The sequence below is a fragment of the Lathyrus oleraceus genome, chromosome 6 (assembly GCF_024323335.1).
Source record: "Lathyrus oleraceus cultivar Zhongwan6 chromosome 6, CAAS_Psat_ZW6_1.0, whole genome shotgun sequence".
In the NCBI taxonomy this organism is placed as follows: Eukaryota; Viridiplantae; Streptophyta; class Magnoliopsida; order Fabales; family Fabaceae; genus Lathyrus; species Lathyrus oleraceus.
Window position 1 is genome coordinate 14,551,173 of NC_066584.1, and position 21,177 is coordinate 14,572,349.

Here is a 21,177-nt window from a genome sequence, read left to right on the forward strand (position 1 = left end):
TTTTTAATGTTGTGAACCTAATTGGTGATTGGCCTATTATAGTTAATTGTGATGAGTAAATTTGTTGGATTTATGTTATGAAGTGTTGATACAAATATGTTGATAAGTTGTGTTAAAGTTGTTGAAAATGCTGAGTTGTAGGCTTGGTGAGCCAAAGTTGATTATAAGTTGATTTTTGTTGAAAACGTTGTTGTGTTGCTGTTATTATTATGTTGTTGAAATTTCAAGTCGTATATGCCATGCACATTCATATGCATTAAGTCGGAGCTTTGCTCACACCACGTTGGCCTGGATTGGCAAAAATCGGAGCTTTGCTCACACCACGTTGGCCTGGATTGGCAAATTTTAAGTTGAAAGTTGAAGGCTTATGCCTTGATGCCCACTAAAATGGCAATGATTTTAAGTTGGGAGTTTTACTCCGAATGGTACCACATGCATGACGAGTCGAGTCTCATTAGAGTTGCATTTTGTTGGTTTGTTGTATGGTTGTTTAATTTAGTCGAAAAGTGATGTTTTTGTGTTGGAATTGAGTATGATATTGGAGTTGATGTGTCGTTACTGAATGTATGTTACGATTAGGGTGATGAAATGTGTGAATTTACTTAGCATTACATGATGATTTATAATGCTTATTATATCGATTGAGGAACTCACCCTTACAACTATTTTTCAGGTAACGAGCAATGAGTTGAGTAGAAGCTAATGCTTGGAGTCTAGTGTAGTCGCTTTAGTGGGTCATGCTCTGATAGATGTAACATCGGGACGGGATGTTTTAACTTGTTGAATAATTTTATGTGTAATGTATTACAGATGTTGAATGATTTCTATCCGCTGCGTAATTTTGCAAGAAGTGTTTATGTTGAACTAAATAATGAGCATGACTGATTTTTATGGTGAAATTTGTGGAGTGTTGTGTGACACCCTTGGTGCATAATTACTCTGATTTATATATTTGTTGTTTGTAATTAAATATTTGGGGGTATTTTAGAAGGGTGTTACATATGGCGCCCGCCACAGCTTCGGAATTGGTTGGGCCGGATTTGTCCATTGCTTCTTGGGCCACAACTTTTTGTCTTCATTTTTGCAAGAAGGGGGGTGCACATAGGTTTCTATGGTATGTTTTTTTTTTATTAAGCTTGACAAAATAAAATAAAATAAAATAAAATAGTAAAGTGAGATAAAATAAAATAAAATAAAATGGACATAAAAACATAATAATAACAATGCATATATATATATATATATATATATATATATATATACATATATATGTGAAAAGTTAGTGATAAGTCACGGGTCGAGAGATCCTAGGAAAGAAAAAGCAAACATAAAGTCAAAAGGAACAATAAAAACACGCATAAATAATAGGCAATGCGAAATAGGGAAAACAAACGGCATCTCTCGGTCGGTGATAGCATCAATGCTCAGGGTATAGTGGAGTCTCCTTGACTTTGTATCCTCGAAGCTCTGTGATCTGGTGTCGGAGGTCGGCGATCTCATCATTCAATATATCGGTTTTAGTGTATGGTGACTGATACTTCGACCTGCAAAGCAACGTCAGCGAGCTCCTAGCGAAGCTGGGCTATCTCCATACGGAGCTTAACCAACTCAGAATGCATGCTTGGACTCTGAAGATTTGGATTATTGGTGAGTACTTTGATTCTGGTAGGTGCGACTCTCTGCTCATCTACTGTCTCACCTTGGCCTTCTATGGCATAGGCCCAGTTGGCCTGATCAATAACACAAGTTACCTGAGGGTCCTATAAGGTAAAGTAGTGAATAATCTCACCCTCGATCAAGAGCCTATATTGATCCGGTTGGAAGGAAGATCTCCTCATGAGGCCACGGTCCAGACAGAAGTCAATATCCATCAAGGTATAGCTACAGTAAGACGTCAGGTGAAATAGTGTTCTATCAAGTCCTAGGGAGGAGGCTATATGAGTCTTCGTGCTTCCAACATGTATATAGGACTCACAGCGGAGCGAGCATTAAGATAGAGACTCTCGATCAGAAAAGCTCCGCAATCTACTGGGCGTGACTGAGTGGTACAATACATGAAGAAAATCTCTTCAACACTTAAATGTGTATCAGGGTCACTCTTCCCCAGGAAGGTGTGGGCAATAATCATCTAAAAGTATCTGAAAGCAGGATTATGAATCGTGTTAGAGATTTGGGTGGAAGGGTCAAGGCTACCTCCACATGTAATGTCACTCCAAAACTTCTCAATGTCTTTACTCAGGAAATAGCTCATGGGGAGCGCATATGAGGCATCATAAGTAGTATGAAATCCAAGTAAGTCACCGAAACGCTTGTGGTTAAAGGTGTATTTTGTCCCAAACAACCTGAAATTAATGTAGCCATCATCACTAGTGTGACTAACATAGGGTTCGTAGTTCAACGAGCTCAAGAACTCCAAAGTGAGGTTCCTGTAAGTCACATGCATCGCATCAGTATATTCATCTCATTGCAACTGATTGCACAAATGCCTTACACTGGGCTAAATGCCTAATGCCTCCATGCATCTTGAATTAGGATATCTGGTGGGAAGCATTGGACGCTGGGAAAGCATGGCCTAGCGCTGCTCCTGAACTGGGTCACGGAAGATCACTGGCATAGTGTCGAAATTCTCCATCCTGAAAAGTTAGGTTAAAAACAGAGGACACTTGAAATCGCAAATATTGTAAATGTTAGTCTAAACATAGATATATACATACATAAAACAAATGAAAATGTAAATTGAAATAGTAAAAGTAAAGCAAAGGAAAAGAAATCATGGGTTGCCTCCCATGCAACGCTTGTTTAACGTCGTTAGCTTGACGATTCGAACTTTATATATTAGAGGTAGGAACTAGAGGGTCGATCAGAGTATGGCCAGGGAATTCTATGGGGATGTCACCTCCTTGATATTTCTTCAGTCTTTGTCCATTTACCACAAACGGATTATAGGAATTGTTCAGAATTTCCACTGCTCCAGATTTTAGGATTTTGGAAACCTTAAAGGGGTCTGTCCATCTCAAATGCACCTTACATGGAAAAAGTCGTAATCTCGAATTGAAAAGGAGAACAGAGTCACCTACATTAAAGTCCTTTTTCACAATCCTCTTGTCATGCCATGCTTTGGTTCGTTTTTTGTATATAATGGCATTCTCGTAAGCGTTCTGGGGGAGTTCCTCCAATTTGTGGATATCGAGGATTCGCTTCTCGCCAGATGCTAGGTAATCCAAATTCAGGGTCTTGATGACCTAATATGCCTTGTGCTTGAGTTCAAAAGGTAAGTGGCATGATTTCCCGTAGACCAACTGGTATGGTGTAGTTCCAATAGGGGTTTTGTAAGCAGTTCTGTAAGCCCACAATGCTTCTGTTAGCTTTTCAGACCAATCTTTTTTGGATATTGAAACAGTTTTCTCTAAGATATGCTTAATCTCTCTGTTAGATACTCCCACTTGACTATTAGTCTAGGGATGATATGGTGTTGCTACTCTGTGTTTTACTCCATACTTCCTTAAGAGTTTATCAAATATCCTGGATATAAAATGTGATCCACCATCACTTATGACAAGTCGTGGTACTCCAAATCTGGGAAAAATATTATTTTTAAACATCTTGATGACTACTCTTGTGTTGTTAGTGGGTGCGGCTATAGCTTCTATCCATTTGGACACATAGTCAACGACTACCAAAATGTACTTGTTTCCTATCGAAGATGGAAAATGTCCCATGAAATCAATACCCCAAACGTCAAATAATTCCACTTCTTGGATGTTCTTCAAAGGCATTTCGTTGCGTCTTGAGATGTTTCCAGCGCGCTGGCACCGGTCACATTGGACAATATAAGTATGGACATCACGCCATAGTGTTGGCCAATAAAGACCAGCTTGAAGGATCTTAGCGTATGTCTTGGATGTGATTGAATGTCCACCATAGGGTGAAGAGTGACAATGCTCTATGATATTTCTGACTTCTTCTTCCGGGACGCAACGTCGAAAGATGTTATATGTTCCTCTTTTGAAAAGGAGTGGTTCCTCCCAATAGAAATGTCTTATATATTTAAAGAACTTCTTCTTTTGTTGATAGTTGAGGTCAGGTGGTATGATATCAGCGGCTAGATAATTCACAAAATCAACATACCATGGTACTCTGCTAATTTCTGAAATTGTCCCAAGGTTGTCTCTATCAGGTTCAAGGGGAACGGTATCTAACTTAGCTATCAATCTGTCATAGGTGAAATCATCATTTATAGGTAAATGGTCTGGCTTCAAATGCTCTAGTCTGGAAAGATGGTCAGCAACTACATTTTCTGTTCCTTTTTTGTCTCTAATATCTAAGTCGAATTCTTGTAGCAAAAGGATCCATCTGAGTAATCTATATTTCATATCCTTTTTGCTTAGAAGGTAATGGATAGCTGCATGGTATGTATAGACTACAATCTTAGATCCGACAAGATAAGACCTAAATTTATCAATTGCGAAAACTACAACTAGGAGTTCCTTCTTTGTTGTTGTATAATTTAGTTGAGCGACATCTAGGTTTCTACTAGCATAATATATTACATGTAATTTCTTATCTTTTCTTTGCCCTAAAACAGCTCCTATAGCGAAATCGCTAGCATCACACATTATTTCAAAGGGTTGAGTCCAATCTGGAGTTTGTAGAATGGGTGCTGAAATTAGTGCTTGTTTTAAACGATTAAAGGCTTTGATACATCTTTCATCGAAAATGAATTCAATGTCTTTCATCAGAAGGCCGGTCATGGGTTTTGTTATTTTAGAGAAATCTTTGATGAAGCGTCGGTAGAAACCAGCGTGTCCAAGAAAACTACGGACTTCTCTACTTGTCTTAGGAGGGTTAAGGTTTTCTATAACTTCTATCTTTGCTTTGTCGACCTCAATGCCTCTTTCAGATATTATATGTCCTAACACTATGCCTTCTTTAACCATAAAGTGACACTTCTCCCAGTTTAACACAAGGTTAACTTCTACGCATCTCTCTAGGATTTTCTCAAGATTAATAAGGCAATTCTCAAAGTCGAACCCACACACCGAGAAATCATCCATAAATACTTCCACAATTCCGTCGAGATAATCTGCGAAGATTGACATCATACAACGTTGGAAAGTATTTGGCGCATACAGAGTCCAAACGGCATTCGTCTGTAAGCAAACGTTCCGTAAGGACAGGTGAAGGTTGTTTTCTCTTGATCCTCGGGGTGTATGGGTATTTGGAAAAATCCAGAATATCCATCCAGATAACAAAAGTAAGAGTGTCTGGAAAGACGCTCAAGCATTTGATCTATGAATGGAAGGGGGAAATGGTCTTTCCTAGTTTCCTTATTTAGCTTCCTATAATCTATGCACATACGCCATCCGCCTTCTGTACGTTTAGCTACATGCTCGCCCTTCTCGTTCTACACCACTGTGATGCCTCCCTTTTTGGGTACCACGTGTACATGACTTACCCATTTACTATCGAAAATATGATAGATTATACCAGATTCTAGCAGTTTAAGGACTTCCTTCTTTACCACCTCACTCATTACAGGGTTGATTCTTCTCTGATGTTCTCTGGAAGGTTTTGAATCCTCCTCTAGCGAGATCCTGTGTGTACACACGGATGGGCTTATACCTTTTAAATCAGAGATTTTGTATCCTAGGGCAGAGGGGTATCTTCGTAAAACATTCAAGAGTTGGTTTGTCTCGTCTTGGTTTAAGGTGGCACTAACTATTACTGGGTGGTTCATTTCTTTATCCAAAAACTCGTATCTTAGGTTCTTGGGCAATTCCTTAAGTTCTTGAGCTGGTTTTTGAGAATTTGGTAAAAGGTATGGAGTAATATCCAAGCATTTGTTAGTTTCCTCTAGCTCGTCATCCTTTTCATTAGGGTTTGAAAATGGTTCGATCATAGGTTTTTCTTGATCAAATTCCTTTATGCATTCATCTATGATATCAATCGCGTAACATGCGTCTCCTATGATTGGTGCCATCAGGAACTTTGAAAGAATAAACTCTATCTTCTCATCCCCTATTTCGAAAGTTAATTTTCCTCTTTTAACATCTATTATAGCTCCGGCTGTCGTCTTCCTTGATATCCATGACCATAAAGTCTGTTGGGATATAAAGTTGACCGATCCTAACTGGGATGTCTTCTAAAATGCCTACAGGATACTTGACAGACCTATCGGCTAATTGGAGGGACATCTTAGTTGGTTGTAATTCTCCTAAGTTTAACCTTTTACACACAGCTAAGGGCATTAAACTCACACTAGCGCCTAAGTCTAGGAAAGCTTTGTCGATCACATGACTCCCTAGAATGCAAGGTATAAAAAAACTACCAGGGTCTTTCTCCTTCTTAGCAAGTTTATTCTCGAAAATAAAGTTGCACTCCAAGGGTTTGGAATCGTCAAGCCTACGCTTGTTGGTTAAGATGTCTTTGAGAAATTTGGCGTAAGATGGAATTTGGGTGATGGCTTCGGTAAAAGGCATCTCTACATGAAGCTTCTCTATTACTTTTATAAATTTTTGGTATTGGTTATTGATTTTGGTTTGTTTAAGTCTTTGCGGATATGGGATTGGTGGTTTGTACGGGGGTGGTGGTTTGTAAGTTTTACCCTTGGACTCTCCTTCTTGGTCGGCTTGTTTTTCGGGTTCCACCGGTTCCTCTTCTTGGTTGGTAGGTATATTTTCTTTAAAAGTTTTGGACTCGCTCATTGCTGGGTTATGAGGCCCTTCGTAAGCGGTCCCACTTCGTAATGAGATAACGTTAGCTTGCCCTCGAGGGTTGAGTTGGGGTTGTCCAGGGAATTGTCCTCCGGGTGTAGTTTGTGGGGCTTGGTTTTGTGCTACCTGTGAGATCTGGGTTTCAAGCATCTTGTTGTGAGTGATTATTTGATCAACCTTGGTCCCTAATTGCGTTATCAGTTCGTTTACGTGAATGTTATGGTTTAGGAATTCTTTATTTTGCTGAGTCTGGCCTGATATAAAGCTCTCCATGATCTTCTCAAGGTTAGGCTTCTGGGGCATAACTTGCATAGGTTGATTTGATTTTGGGGCTTGATAACCTTGTGGTCTCTTAGGTGCATAATTTTGGATAGGGTTCTGGTTTTTATAGGAAAAATTCGGGTGATTCTTCCATCCAGGGTTGTAAGTGTTTGAAAATGGGTTACCTTGGGCGTAATTCACTTGGCCGGTGTTCAGGTCATTTAAAAGGTTACACTCTGCCGATTTGTGTCCTTTAGATCCACAGAGTTCACACTCTGTGTGGACTACCGCTGCGGTGTTAGTGTTTGTAGACATATGTTCGACCTTAAGGGCTAAAGCGTCCATTTTCGCCTGCATCATGTCCATAGAGCTTATCTCATGTATTCCACCCTGGGTCTCCTTTTTCTCTATTGATGCTCGTTCAGTTCCCCATTGGTAATGGTTTTGGGCCATATCCTCAATTAGGTCACAAGCTTCAGGGTAAGGTTTGTTCATCAGCGCGCCACCTGCGTCAGCGTCGATGCTCATCTTTGTGTTATAATGGAGTCTATTGTAGAAAGTATGAACGATCAGCCATTGTTCTAGGCCATGGTGTGGGCAGACTCTTAACGGCTCTTTATATCTCTCCCAAGCTTCAAAAAGTGATTCTCCTTGGTTTTGAGTAAATCTAGTTATTTGGTTTCGAAGAACAACGGTCTTACTGGGGGGAAAATGTCTAGCAAGGAATACCCTCCTAAGGTCTTCCCAAGTAGTTATTGAATTAGCTGGAAGTGAATCCAACCATGAACGTGCTTTATCCCTGAGGGAGAAAGGAAATAATCTCAAACGGATCACATCAGGTGAAGCACCGTTGGATTTAAAGGTGTCGGGCAGTTGGATAAAGACTTTTAAATGTTGATTTGGGTTCTCAGTAGCGAGACCCGCGAATTGGTTCTGCTGCACTAATTACAGTAAAGATGGTTTTAGTTCGAAATTGTTGGCAGGGATAAGGGGGTTTACTATACTAGAACTAGGTTCCTCGTCAGAGGGTTGGGCAAATTCCTTAAGAGGTCTCCGGTCGCGATTCTCGGCCATAACTTTCTTAATTCGGATGAGTAAGAGGCGTGTACGAGTGTAACGTTCGGGTTCCGCTAAAGGATCTACTAAATTTCCGGTACTACGGGTTCTTCGCATTTACCGGCTAATAATGCCTTAGTCTAGACGGTGTAACAACAGGGTACAAAATTTGACGAAGTTGGTCCCCGACAACGGCGCCAAAAACTTGATCGCTGTGTTCGCAAGTGCACGAATCGCATCAGAGTAATATAAAAGAATATCGATCCCACAGAGACCAAATCGTCAATCTATCGATTACTATCGTTACGATGTTTATCTAAGACGGTATAAAAGAGATATTAATGTTGCAAAATAACAGTAAATAAAGAAAATAAATACAGTGCAGATAAAGACAGGTTTGAATGTATTTCAAGTCAGTTAAACAATGTTTCAATTGTCTAAATAGAACTACTTATGGGGCAATATTTTCTACTCTTGAAAAGAATCCATTTAACAGGAACTGTCGCTTTCGCGTATTCAGAACCGAGTTTACCCTTAAATTAAGGCCTTTTATTGTCACTTATAAAAGGTGCGCAGAACGCTAAAGTAGTAAACTTATTTTTAAGAAATAAGACTCGTAAACTTAGTTGAAAAGTGATTTTGATTTGGAAAGTTTACCCAAGGAGTTTCCTGATTTTAAATCTATCAACGCGTCCGAAAACAGTTTCAAAAATCGTTTTTCCTTAAAGTGATAAAAATTCCTAGTTAACTAAGCCAGGGTGCTTTCGCACTCCTTAAATAGTTAAAACTAACCAAGGTTGTTTCAGAAAACTCAAGTTAAAAATCAAAACAACCTTTAAAGCATTTCTACAGATTCAATATGTGAAACATCTCTTTAACCGTGATCATTAGATTCTAACCTTTGAAAGATTTAGCCAGACATGGCAATACAAACAAACACAATGATATTGATCATGATGAAAAGTTGTTTTAGAATGTAAGGCGTAAAGAATGAGTAAAGCGTGGACAGAAATTAAATAAAGTAAAGCGTGGACAGAAATTAAATAAAGTAAAGCGTGGACAGAAATTAAATAAAGTAAAGCGTGGACAGAAATTAAATAAAGTAAAGCGTGACAAGTAAAATAAATAAAAACGATTAAATAAGAACATGCTCCGAACGAGGACTTTAAATCTGGTACAAGGAAAATAAACCTTCGACTTTGAAGATAAAGACAACAACAAATCGAATTGCTCCAACTCAATCTCACTAAGGTGCGATAACCCCTTGATGTGACGGATTACCGCTTTACAGATGATAAATATAGTCTTAGTGTTGTAAACTAAGTTGGATGATTTGGAAATGAAATGGAACGACCTATTTATAGAGGATTTCAGCAGTTTGTAAAGACCATGATACCCTTCGCCTTCTCCTTAGTGGGAACGTGAATTGCAAAGGTGGCGCCCGCCACCCCTTCATGGCGCTCGCCATGTGTGGAAATGGGAAAGCTCATGGGAACGTGGTGGTTACCTCCTGGTTGAGGGCTGATGAGTCATGGTTTCTCCTATAGCGTCCGCCATGTGAAACGCCATGTGTACAATATTTTTCAAAAAACCCTAATTTTTGGTCTTTTTGCTCCGTTTCTTCTAAAAGGGTCCAGAAAGAGCTAAATATCTGAAAACAACATAAAAGAGAGCATAACAAAAGCAAAATGATAATAAAGACCTAATAAACATGTGAAATCCGAGTCAAAAACACGGTGTGATTCAGTGTGATCACTGACCATGAACCACTGAGATTTTATAACGAACTTATCTTTAACCAAAACAAGCATTTAACCAGGCTGATCTTACAAACCGAAACAACGACTTAGAATCTAAATCCCAAAACCAATGCTTTTAACAAGTTTAGATTAAAACCCAAATAAACAATCCCTTATGGATAAATTATTCAACCAAGATAAGAACATTATTTGGTGAATTTTCAATAATACCCTTTCAGAATACAAAATAGATAAGTCAATTGATTGCCACTTTGTTCTAATCGGTGGGATGCCCTAAAAATAATCGATTATAAAAGTTAAAAAAAGGAAAGGAAATATCCAAAGGTGTTTGCATTCATTAAGATGTTGTCCTAAACATTTAAGAACATCTTTTGCACTAACCTAATCAATTGGTTAAGAGTGTCAATCGATTGGGCAATACAAATTTTGTCCAAAATCATTTTAACAGTTCCTAATTCAACTGATATATGTCTCCAAAACATTTTTATGGATATTTTCTTAACAAATTGGGGATTTAAAACTCGTTTTAGTGTGTATGTGTGTGCGCGCGTGCGTGTTTGTGTGTAGGGGGGACATGGTGTGTGTGTGTGTGTGATTTAGCGGTATAACTTTATGAATAATCCCTTTATGATTTTACAAATTATGGTTCACTCAAACGCGACAGGGCGAGCGATATTTTACATTTCCTCTCTTTCAAACTTTGAAGCTTCATGTCTTGTCAAGTAAACCAATTGTATAAACACTTACTTTAATCTTACTTGAAGAGATTTAATCAAGTTAAGTACCATCATCAAAGGATGTATGCAGTGATCATCAAACCCTAACTTGGTTGCTTGCATCCTTAACCACTTTACATTATCAAGTACTCTTTTTAGTTGTCATTATCAAGTTTTTATCATCAAAAGCACATTGAAAAACGCAAAGTATGATAGTTATCTTTGGCTTTGATCACTTGTCTTGAATACCCTGCAAAACATGTTTCCACACAAGTATGCTCTCTAAGTCCACCGCCTATTTACACTTAATTTGTCTACTTTCTTCACTGCTAAGCATTGTCAGCTTACTTGCAACTTAACTTTTCACCTTAGCTCACTAAGTGTGCTTCCCATCCCTGCCTAACGCACAAATCCTCCCTTCACCTTGAAGTAACTTAGCACTGAAGTTATGAACCACCTTTTCTTGCTAAGTGTGCCTTTGTTCTTGGCTTAGTGAGGTTAGTTGCTTAACCTTGAGGTTGCTTGGCCGTGAAGTATTCTTTGTCGCCTTTGCTCATTAAGTGTGTCTATGTTCTCGTGGTAGTGAGCCTTTCTTGTTGGAAAAATGATTTGGCAAGGCCTTTTGTATTGCTTTGGTGATTCCTTAGTCCTTTTTATCTGTTTCTAGTCACTATGCAGTTAAAATTCCCAAACAAGTGTTTTATCACTTTTTATTGATTAACCAATGGTTTTTCATTGATTACTTATAAAATAAGTAATAAATGTCTGTATTTTACGTAATTTTTCCACTTATCAATGAGAATAGGTATTTTGCAAGCTCTTCTCATTGGAAACAATGGAGGTTGTCTCCAATATTTATTGATCTACCCAAAGAAGTTAGTCTATGTCCTTAGGAATCTCACCACTTTGATGGCCCCTTCACACTATTTATGCACTGTTGCCAACAAATAGAAAGTAATAACCATGAGTACGGGCACATGAATGAGATTCTATCCACCACCTTACTTCATTAACATTAGGGTCACAACCGAGAGTATGCCAATGTTCCTTAATATAGGTTTTAGCCTTCTATTCACTCCTGAAGTTATCTACATATTCAGGGTTTAACAAGACCAAGACCGAGAAAGAAAACCATCGGCAAAACCACCAGAAAACCCCCTTGATGTCAATTTCGATGAGTGCATCTTTACCTCATGCATTAGTATCAATCTATAGATTCTTAACCCCTAAGGGGCCTCTCACTTCGAGAATATCTACTCTTGGACTTCTAAGAACGGTAAGCCTTATATTTTCTACAAAAATTACTACCAGATTCCTAACCTTATCGAACAACACTTCTAAACCTACCAGATATATCACTTTTACCCTAGTTCGAGATGTTGCATCACAAGGTTTATCATCACTCACTGGGTTTTTTATTTGGACATGAGGGTTTATCATAGCATTCATACCTAAAAGGCAAAAATAGAACAATTAAAGTTACAAAAAAAAGTTGTTACCTTAGTGTCTTTTAATATTTAGAAGAATGAAAAGGCAGAACCCCTAACATCAGAAGATACTTTATAATAGAGAGTCGTAAAACACAAAAGTTTGCAAGAAGATGATATAGTGAGTAAGACAAAGAGGTTAACACCCTAAAGCAAAGAAAGTGAAAGGAACTACTAACCTTGCCCCCTCAAATAATATAGGCAATTGGCCACATCAGGATCTACGATCAAGAATAAAAGAAATATCGGAAGGTACAATCAATGGTCCAAACCTGACCTCAGTTCTATAACAACACTCGAGTACACTCAGAAACTCTAAGGAAATCACACACATACTCTAGATGCCTAGGTCCACATTGAGATCCTTCCCATAGTGAAGTTTTAGTGACAAGACAATCATTTAATGCATGTTTACCCAAGGCCACCAACTCCCACTTAACTTGTCATTGGCCTCTCCTCTAGCCATGAGACTTTTCCAACAGTCATGACACTTTATAACATAACTCCCGTGAGGTCAGTCTCTATAATCCCACAACAATCCTCGCTTCGTACCCGATAACAAGGATTTAGGGAGAATTCTTGCTAGGTAACCCCGTGCGGAAGACAATCACCACCCTTATCTTAATTATTGGAATCCATCATATGGTCCCTCGCACAAGGCACCACATTTATCGGGGTCAGTTCTAACATCATTCATATACAACTCATTATCAAATTCGTCTCAAACTTTTGAGAGGCCCTATGTAAGAACTTGAAGTTAGCTTCAATTTAGTCATGAATTTTTTAAGAGGCCCTATTTAACCGTAAATTGATTATGGAATATGCATATGGATGCCCTTTTCCCATATATTAATCATGAAAAAGTGTAAGACCTTGTGTTGTAGGTTGCCTTGTACACCCTCAAAGGCGGCCTTACTCATTACACACTTGCAAATTCCTCCTCTCTAACTTCACTTACTTGAGAGTTAGAGTATTAACCTTGCAAATCTCTCTTTCTCTGTCAATTAGAGACCTTCACCACTATGCCAGAGACCTTACCTTCCATAGTAGACTTCGTCAGTATACCACCAATTTTTGGTTCCACTTCAAAATAGTAAAAATTAATTAAATTTAATGCATTTTTAATCTTTCTTAATTTTTTAATTTAAATTTTGTTTTATATCTCTAGATTAGTTAGATCAGCCTCATCAAATTAACAAATATTATATACATTTTTTAATGAAATGGAAAAAGTAAGTTATTGGACAAACCACATGTTTAGCATCAACACGCTACCAAAACTATGTATTTCAATTTTTTCGTATTCTTCATTTCCTCATTTTTTTTATCCTATAAAACTAGTGTGGACCTACTAGAAGATAGGCAGAGTAATAAGTTTTCAGCTAGCAAGAAAGTGATTTGAGTAAAAAAAAGTAAAGAAGAGAATGAAATATTAGGTCAAATTGCATTGGAAGTGTTTTAGTTTAATTTAAAATTTCAACTCAAGTACTTTATACTCCATTCGTTTTTTTATAAGTCATTTTTTCTTTTTCACGCATATTAAAAAATCTAATAATTGTTGTATGGAAAATAAAAATAATGAATGATTTTATAAAATTGTCTTTCATTTATAGTATGGAGAAGATAATTTTAAAGAGTTAAAAGAAGATAATATAATAAATATTTAAGAATATAATAGGAAAAATAATATTAATAATTTCTTGATATTGTAAAATGACTTATATTTTAATACAACTATTTTTCAGAGCAACTTATAAGAAAATAGAAAGAGTATTTTTAAACGGTAAAAAGATTGGGCTTTTAGTGATTTTTCGTCCAAAACTATGAAAGAAAGACACCTTGTTTTAGTCTTGTTTTTTTTTATAGAAAGGAGGACTAACACCCATAAGAAAAGAAACTACAAAATAATTAAACGGGGAATAGCATTGCCAAATAAATCACTAACAATAATGTGATTAAGAAACTAATGACACTCTTCTAAAATGCACGAATAGTTCGACTGCAATGTGATTAAGAAACTAATGACACTCTTCTAAATCACTAACATAAATCACTAACAATAATGTGATTAAGAAACTAATGACACTCTTCTAAATCACTAACATATTGACTTTCCTGTAGATGTGAGGAATCTTGATCTCTCTATTTTAATGCATTAAAGTTCTTATTCTCGAGATCAAATGTCTTCCCATGTTACTACTTTAAACACCCGTAGTAATGTCATTGACCACTTACTGAGAATCCACCTCCAAAATAATGTTCCCAAAATCCATTGCCAATACTAGCTTTAAGCCTTCCAAGACACCCCAAATCTCAACTATGTAAACACTACTCATGCCAACATATTTAGAGAAACCTTGAAGTCTCTCTCCTTCGCTCCCTCTAATGATCCGACCACAACATGTATTGCCATGTTTATCTCTTGCTCCATTTGTGTTTAGTTTGACCCAACCCACCGGAGGAACTCCCCACTCTATGTAACTTAAGCTTCTATGGGGCTTCAAGCTGATATTTGCATCAAGTTTTGCATGCTCATAATCTTGAACTAATCTATTGATATGACTTAACATGCATGGTGGTCAATTAAAACATCCATCATGAGTCTCCTTATTGTGCCACATCCAAATACCATGGCATGAAGTAGCCCAAAAGACCGTTCAATCTTTCTCAGTGTTCCACCCCAACTTATCATTCATGTTATAGTAAATCCAATCCTTCAAGTAACCTGCAAAAAAACTAAAATGATTGTTAGTGTTCACAACTTCCATCAAAAGCGCAACTGCACACGGGCAATCCCGATGAATATGGAGTGCGTCTTCTTCAATATTATTACAAAAGGAACACATTTCACTTCCAAGTCCCATGCGGTGCTTCCTACTATTAGTGGGTAATCTATCATGTTGAAGAATCCAAACAAAGAATTGAATTCGTTCTGTTGCCTGAATTTTCCAAATTTATTTCCATGGAATGTTGCTTATTCTTCCTCTACAATCATCAAGAAGATTGTACATAGTTCCAACACTGAAATCTTTTCCACCGTTCCCAACTCCAATCCTCACATTTGGACATGCATCAAAAGAAGGAAGTATAACTGCACCAATTCATTAGAGCATATCCACTGTAAGCCAATTATTCAGATCCTCCCAATTCCAACCAACATCTTCGTATCAGCAACTTTAGTATCTTACATGTGCATGAGGATATCAATTTGAAGGTCAGATATGCGAACGTTCTGAGCAATCCAAATATCATTCCACACATTCACATCCTTAGCGTTTCCAACACTCCACATATTGTATTTATTAATTTTCGGCCAATTTGTCATTATATCATGCTCTAAAACTCTAGTACAATTATGAACTCATTAAAATGAGAGAATAATTATTTCATTCATTAAATACGAATTAAAGGGTGGATTTATATGCTAAAAATAAAAGATTGGACATCATAACTCTAATTATTTTGGGTTTAATTTAAAAAGTATTTACGAGATAATACAAAAATCATAATTAAGGACTTGACAAAAATTAAAATATGTGTCTCTTACTAAATTATAAAAACAACTTTTTGTCTATAGTATAAATCATTTAAAACACAAAGATACATTTTATTTTCTACTAAAAATATACTCTCTCCCCCTCTCGTCCTCCTCTATTAATATTTAGACAAAATTACACCAAAGGTCCTTTAAGTTATTTTATTGTAACAAATTGGTTCTTTAAGTTTTTTTGCAAGTAAGTCCTTTAAGTTATCTAAAGTCTACATCCCTGTTGTCTTTTTTTAACGATTCCGTTCCAAAAATGATTATGTGGCACTAATGTAGCTGATGAGTCAGTTAACGTTGCCGACATATAATGAAATAGTCAACTCAGAATTGTGTCTCCCCAATAAAATGTGACACGTAGATTTTGAAGAGAGAAAAAAGTTGGAAAATTATGAGTTTTTACCATTGTATTATTATTCTTCTCTCTCATTGTTCTTCCATGGTGGCTTCCATAATGGCTTGCATGTGGTATGCTACAAATAGTAATTACAAGAGCATGTTCTATATTTAAACCATAACTTTATAATAGTCATATTTGAACAATAGTCGTTACAATAGTCATTGCAAGTGTAAATCCATAACTTTATACTTAAACCATACTTAGTATGTCACAATAAAAATTACTCAAATAAAACAAAAACACTTTTGATAGCATATCTCAACAGTGATGATTTGGCAGATGGTTATTCCATTTGAAGATATAGATGAGGTACAACTTTTGTTGTTTTTCTCTCCTTCCTCACCCAACTTCATATTTCAGTTACCATACAACTTACATCTGATGCAACTATTATGCTTTTTATTAAAATTCAAAGAAGTCAACATGCATTTACTAACCTTTCTATAACAATTATTCTTCGTATGGGTGATGGTGGACATGGTGTCCCTCCTTTGGGAAGTTCTGATGGTTCGTAATATGTTTAAACATTTCACTGTCAGTTTCGTCTGGGGAACTTTTACTTGCAATTTTGCTTGTTCATATTCTTTCATAAATAAACTCAATCATATTAAACCCTAAATTTTTCATGGGTTTGGTTCCCATTTCATGGGCGTGGTAATAGATATATGACAATTACATTTGGTCCATGCGGATTTTCCTTCATTATTGTTGACGCCCATGCTTTCATTATGACTGACATCTTACTATACTGAGAATCACATTATATTGAAAATAGTCACCTTGTTTTGGCACAAAAGATGGTCTTTATCAGATGATTTGTTTTGCTCTTTATATTTCTTTATTTCAGGTAGAGTCAAATATAAGTTTGCATCATTTTGGAACAAAAATCATGCATTTAGAAATCTACAACGCACAACAAAGAACGTTTGTGAGAAGTTGGAAACTGAGAAGAAGGTTACATCTCCCGCTTAATCATTTGGTCTTCTTTCATATGTATTACAAATTATGATCTTCATATTTGAACATGCTAAGTCTGGCTTAAGTATAAAGTTATGGATTTACACTTGCTATGACTATTATAAGGTTATGGTTTAAATATGGAACATGCTCTTGTAATAACTATTGCTAACATACCACCTGCAAGCCACCATGAAAGCCATCATGGAAGAACAGTGAGGGAGAAGAAGAATCGAACAATGAGAGAGAAGAATAACCGAACAATGGTGAAAAATCAAACTTTTCTAATTTTTTTTCTCTCCCTTCAAAAGCTATGTGTCATAAATTTATTGGGGAGACACAATTTTGGATTGACTATTTCATTCCATGTCAGCAACGTTAACTGACACATCAACAACGTTAGTGTCACATAATCATTTTTCAAATGGAATCAATAAAAAAGGGCAATGGTGTAGATGTTAGGTAACTTAAATGACTTAGTTGTAGCAAAAAAAAAACTTAAAGGACTAATCTTTTACAATAAAATAACTTAAAATACGAAAATACTCTTATAATCATAGTGTGTGTGTGTGTTTTTGTGTGTGTGTGTGTGTGTGTTTGTGTGTGTGTGTGTGTGTGTGTGTGTGTGTGTGTGTGTGTTCTCAAATAGAAAGAAAAAAATTAGTCAATGGTAATTTGATATATTGAAATGAATAATTAAACAGTCAATTCTAAGGGTGGAAAACAGACAGAGCATATTAGGATGAGTGGGGCTAAAACTCTGCCCATCATGCAAAAAAATGAGGGTGAGATGGACATGCGGGCCTTGCACCCCTAAAGGATAAAAGTTGCAAAAAAAATTATTAATGTCAGCACTTGTAAAATACCACAAAAAAACATAGCAGATCATACTATAATTGACGATTTTTCACCCTTTGTCAATTATAGTTGGATTTATGTCTAAGTAACTTTAAGGAAATAGAATAACTTGCAAGATAACACAAATGATTGGTTTGATGCAAGATTCTTTCAATTTTTAAAAGGTAATCGAACTATTTCATCTTAGTACATATTGTACTTGCAAAAAGTACAATGGTGTTGATGACCCTACCTGCGTTTGTAATCCCAAGAGATCTTTACAAGTACGCGGGAGTGAATGATATTTTTGGAGGACCTTTGAAGCATCCAAAGAGGTATACTAACGTCAGTTGGACAAGGTGTATGACGAGCCAAGAAGAGGAACTGCAAAACCAGTGGAGCTGAAACAACTACAACCTTAGGTTAATCAAGAACACCCATAAGAGTCAACCTAATCAGTACCAAAATCTTATTCTGAGCCAGACTCTACCTTTCCTCGTTATTACTTATCGAATGAAGATTCTAATGAGCACGTGAAAAATATGTGTGAGTTTTGATTCATACAATATTTCCACACCAGTTTCAACATGCAGACTGATACCTTGCTTACGAGGTTAACACTTGAGAAACTACCCAAGGTACCAGGGCCATGTTTCTGACGAGCCTCCTACTTATTTCCCCAACCATTGCAAATATTCAGGTGTTGATTATCTCATCCAATTGGAAAGAATTCCTCCACCATAACCTCCACTGACATATTATGGTTTTTCTCCTGCTCATCCTCAAAAGTGTAATTTAAATTTCTCGACATTTAGTACACCAGATGATCAAACAATCAACTTCATGCAGATTTATGACCTCAACCATTATGGTTATTAGTATTTTTAGTTATGTTTTAGTTGCTAATTTATTTAAGTTTTATTTCTTTTCATTTTTAGGTGATATTTTCTATTTTAATTCTATCATAATCCATAACCAATTGTAAGTAATTAATTTATTTTGCATAATTGATAATTCCTAGTAAAATGATGACAATCCAGATATCAAAAGAGGTAACTATTTTATATCCATATGTGTGGCAAACATAGAAGTTTGTTATTAATTTGTCAACATGTTCCAAAAAATTATAATATAATATTATTGAGCTATACTAACAGTTGAATAGGTTCAGTGAAAATGAGTTTGAAGTCACGTTAAACTTAATGAGCTATTTAGGTTGTTTATATCATGTCTAACACAATGAGCAATGGAAGTCAAACACTATATTCATGTTTTGAGTGTATTAAGTTATGTATTACTTATTTAGAATTTGTGTACATTCTTAACTGATTTCATTAGTTATGTTTACATACACTGAGACAAATTATTTCATTTAGCCCTAAACCTTTTAATCAAACAAGTTTTACATTTAATCCTTTACATAATCCATTTGAGTATGATTCCCTTTGTTTGTGTAACAACCTTTATTACGAACTTATGACCTAAATAATAATCATACCCTACTTAGAGTTAGGAAGATTAATTCTTAGAGATTTAGTTTGATTAAAGTTTTTTTTGTGTGGAATAACAACCACTAAGATTGGGGTGTCGTATAAGAAATTGAGTCATGGAAGAAATCGGAAAGTCAATATGAAAATCAAATATTAATTGATAAATTAAAAAATATAAGGAAATCAAATTATTCCTAATTCACAAAAGAAATTTTTTGAAAAAAATAGTGAACAAACTGAAGAAATTTAGTTGTTAGAAACAAAGGTATATTAAAAATGTGGTACTAAAAAAAATATATTGAGTATCCCCGAAAAAGTAATAGATATAATTTATAAGAATAGTCTAACTAACTCTATGTTTTTGTCTATTTTTCAAAAATATCCCACCTGAAACCCTATCCTCATTACAGCCTATAAAGACCTTTGAAAGTGTATGTGTCATTGCATATTGATATATGTAGAAAATTTAGTCAAACATATGGTAGAATAATGCATTTTGAGAATTTTGAGTGTATAAACCATAAACATTTGAGAGACTTTGTGAGGGTGTATAGAGAGATTGCAGTCAAGATGATATCATCAAGTGGAAATGGGGAATATTCATCTAACTAGGTGAAACTACTAAATTCGAAATATCACCAAGAGAATATCATAAAAGATTGAGTTCTGAAATCAAGTGATGCAAATCTTACTAGTTTGATAGATGAGAATATTTTTTTTTTTATTTTAAAAGTTGCTTGAGGACAAACAACGAGTTAAATTTGAAACTCTGATTAGTCATCATTTTAACGAGTTTTATTAAGTTATTTTTTAATTCATTTAATATTTATCATTTTTATTATCAGTTAATTATTTTTTATTAAAATTTGAGTATTAAGTTTTATTTAATTAAGTAACAAGTTCTACATTAATCTTCAATTTTAGAGAGGTTTGAAGCTATTTTGTAGGTACAAAAATGTCAAAGAAAAGGCCAAAATAGAGTCATAATTCTATTGTTGAGTATTCGTACGTCCTGATAAGCATACATACACCCCATTTATGTACGAAAAATGCTATTCTTACGCTTAGTTCTACACCTACACCCATATTCTACTGTGTATCCGTACGGTGAACAGTAGAATATTATAATAATATATTATTTTAAAAAAATAATAAAAAATATTATTTTTTAATATTATTTTTTATTATGTAAATATTTATTAACCAATTTCATAATATTTTTAACCAACTTTATAACTTGTATTAACCAATTTTGATTGCTATTTAAAATTATTTTTAATGTCTGGATGTTCATTAACCAACTTCGTCACTTCATTAACCAATTTTTTACATTTAATTAACCAACTTTTTTCACTATTTTAAATCACTGTTCATAGACACTGTTCACGCGTACTATTCATGTACTGTTCATAAAAATATTATTTTATTTTAAAATACATTGTTCACCGTATAAATACGGTGAACAGTATATACGGTGTATGTATTTGGTGTAAAAAATGGTGTAGGAATAGCAAAGCTGTTTATGTATATACATCCTTGCGACAAAAAAGACCTACATACGTAAGCCTTAGTGCATGCATACATTCTGATGAAGATTCATGTACGCGTACATACACCCAAGATAGTGTACATACACAATTTTAAGATTCAAGTGAACATACATATGTTTCCACCTCAGGAAAATGATGCAAGTACACCCTATCTAGTCTTATCTACTTTTCATAGAGAGATGAGATTTTTTATAGGAAAATCCACTTTGGAGGGCTGCAAAACACATCAGAGGATTAAGGAGGCAGGATTCAATAGATTTTTAGGATGAAGTTTCCTCAATACTTTTGCATGTGGAATTGTCTTAATTCATTCAATTATAGAATTATGAGTAGCTAAACTCTAGTGTTAAGAATGATCTCATGTAATTGATTAACCTTTATATTTTTGGAATTGATAGTTTTTATA

General features: G+C 35.5%; 1 non-coding gene across 1 annotated transcript; it reads left to right on the forward strand.

The window, feature by feature from the left end:
• Window positions 1-7,557: 7,557 nt before the first annotated feature.
• On the forward strand, window positions 7,558-7,664 carry LOC127099796 (small nucleolar RNA R71). Its single transcript, XR_007794265.1, has one exon. It is a non-coding gene; the product is annotated as a small nucleolar RNA R71 (small nucleolar RNA).
• The last annotated feature ends 13,513 nt before the right edge of the window (window positions 7,665-21,177 follow it).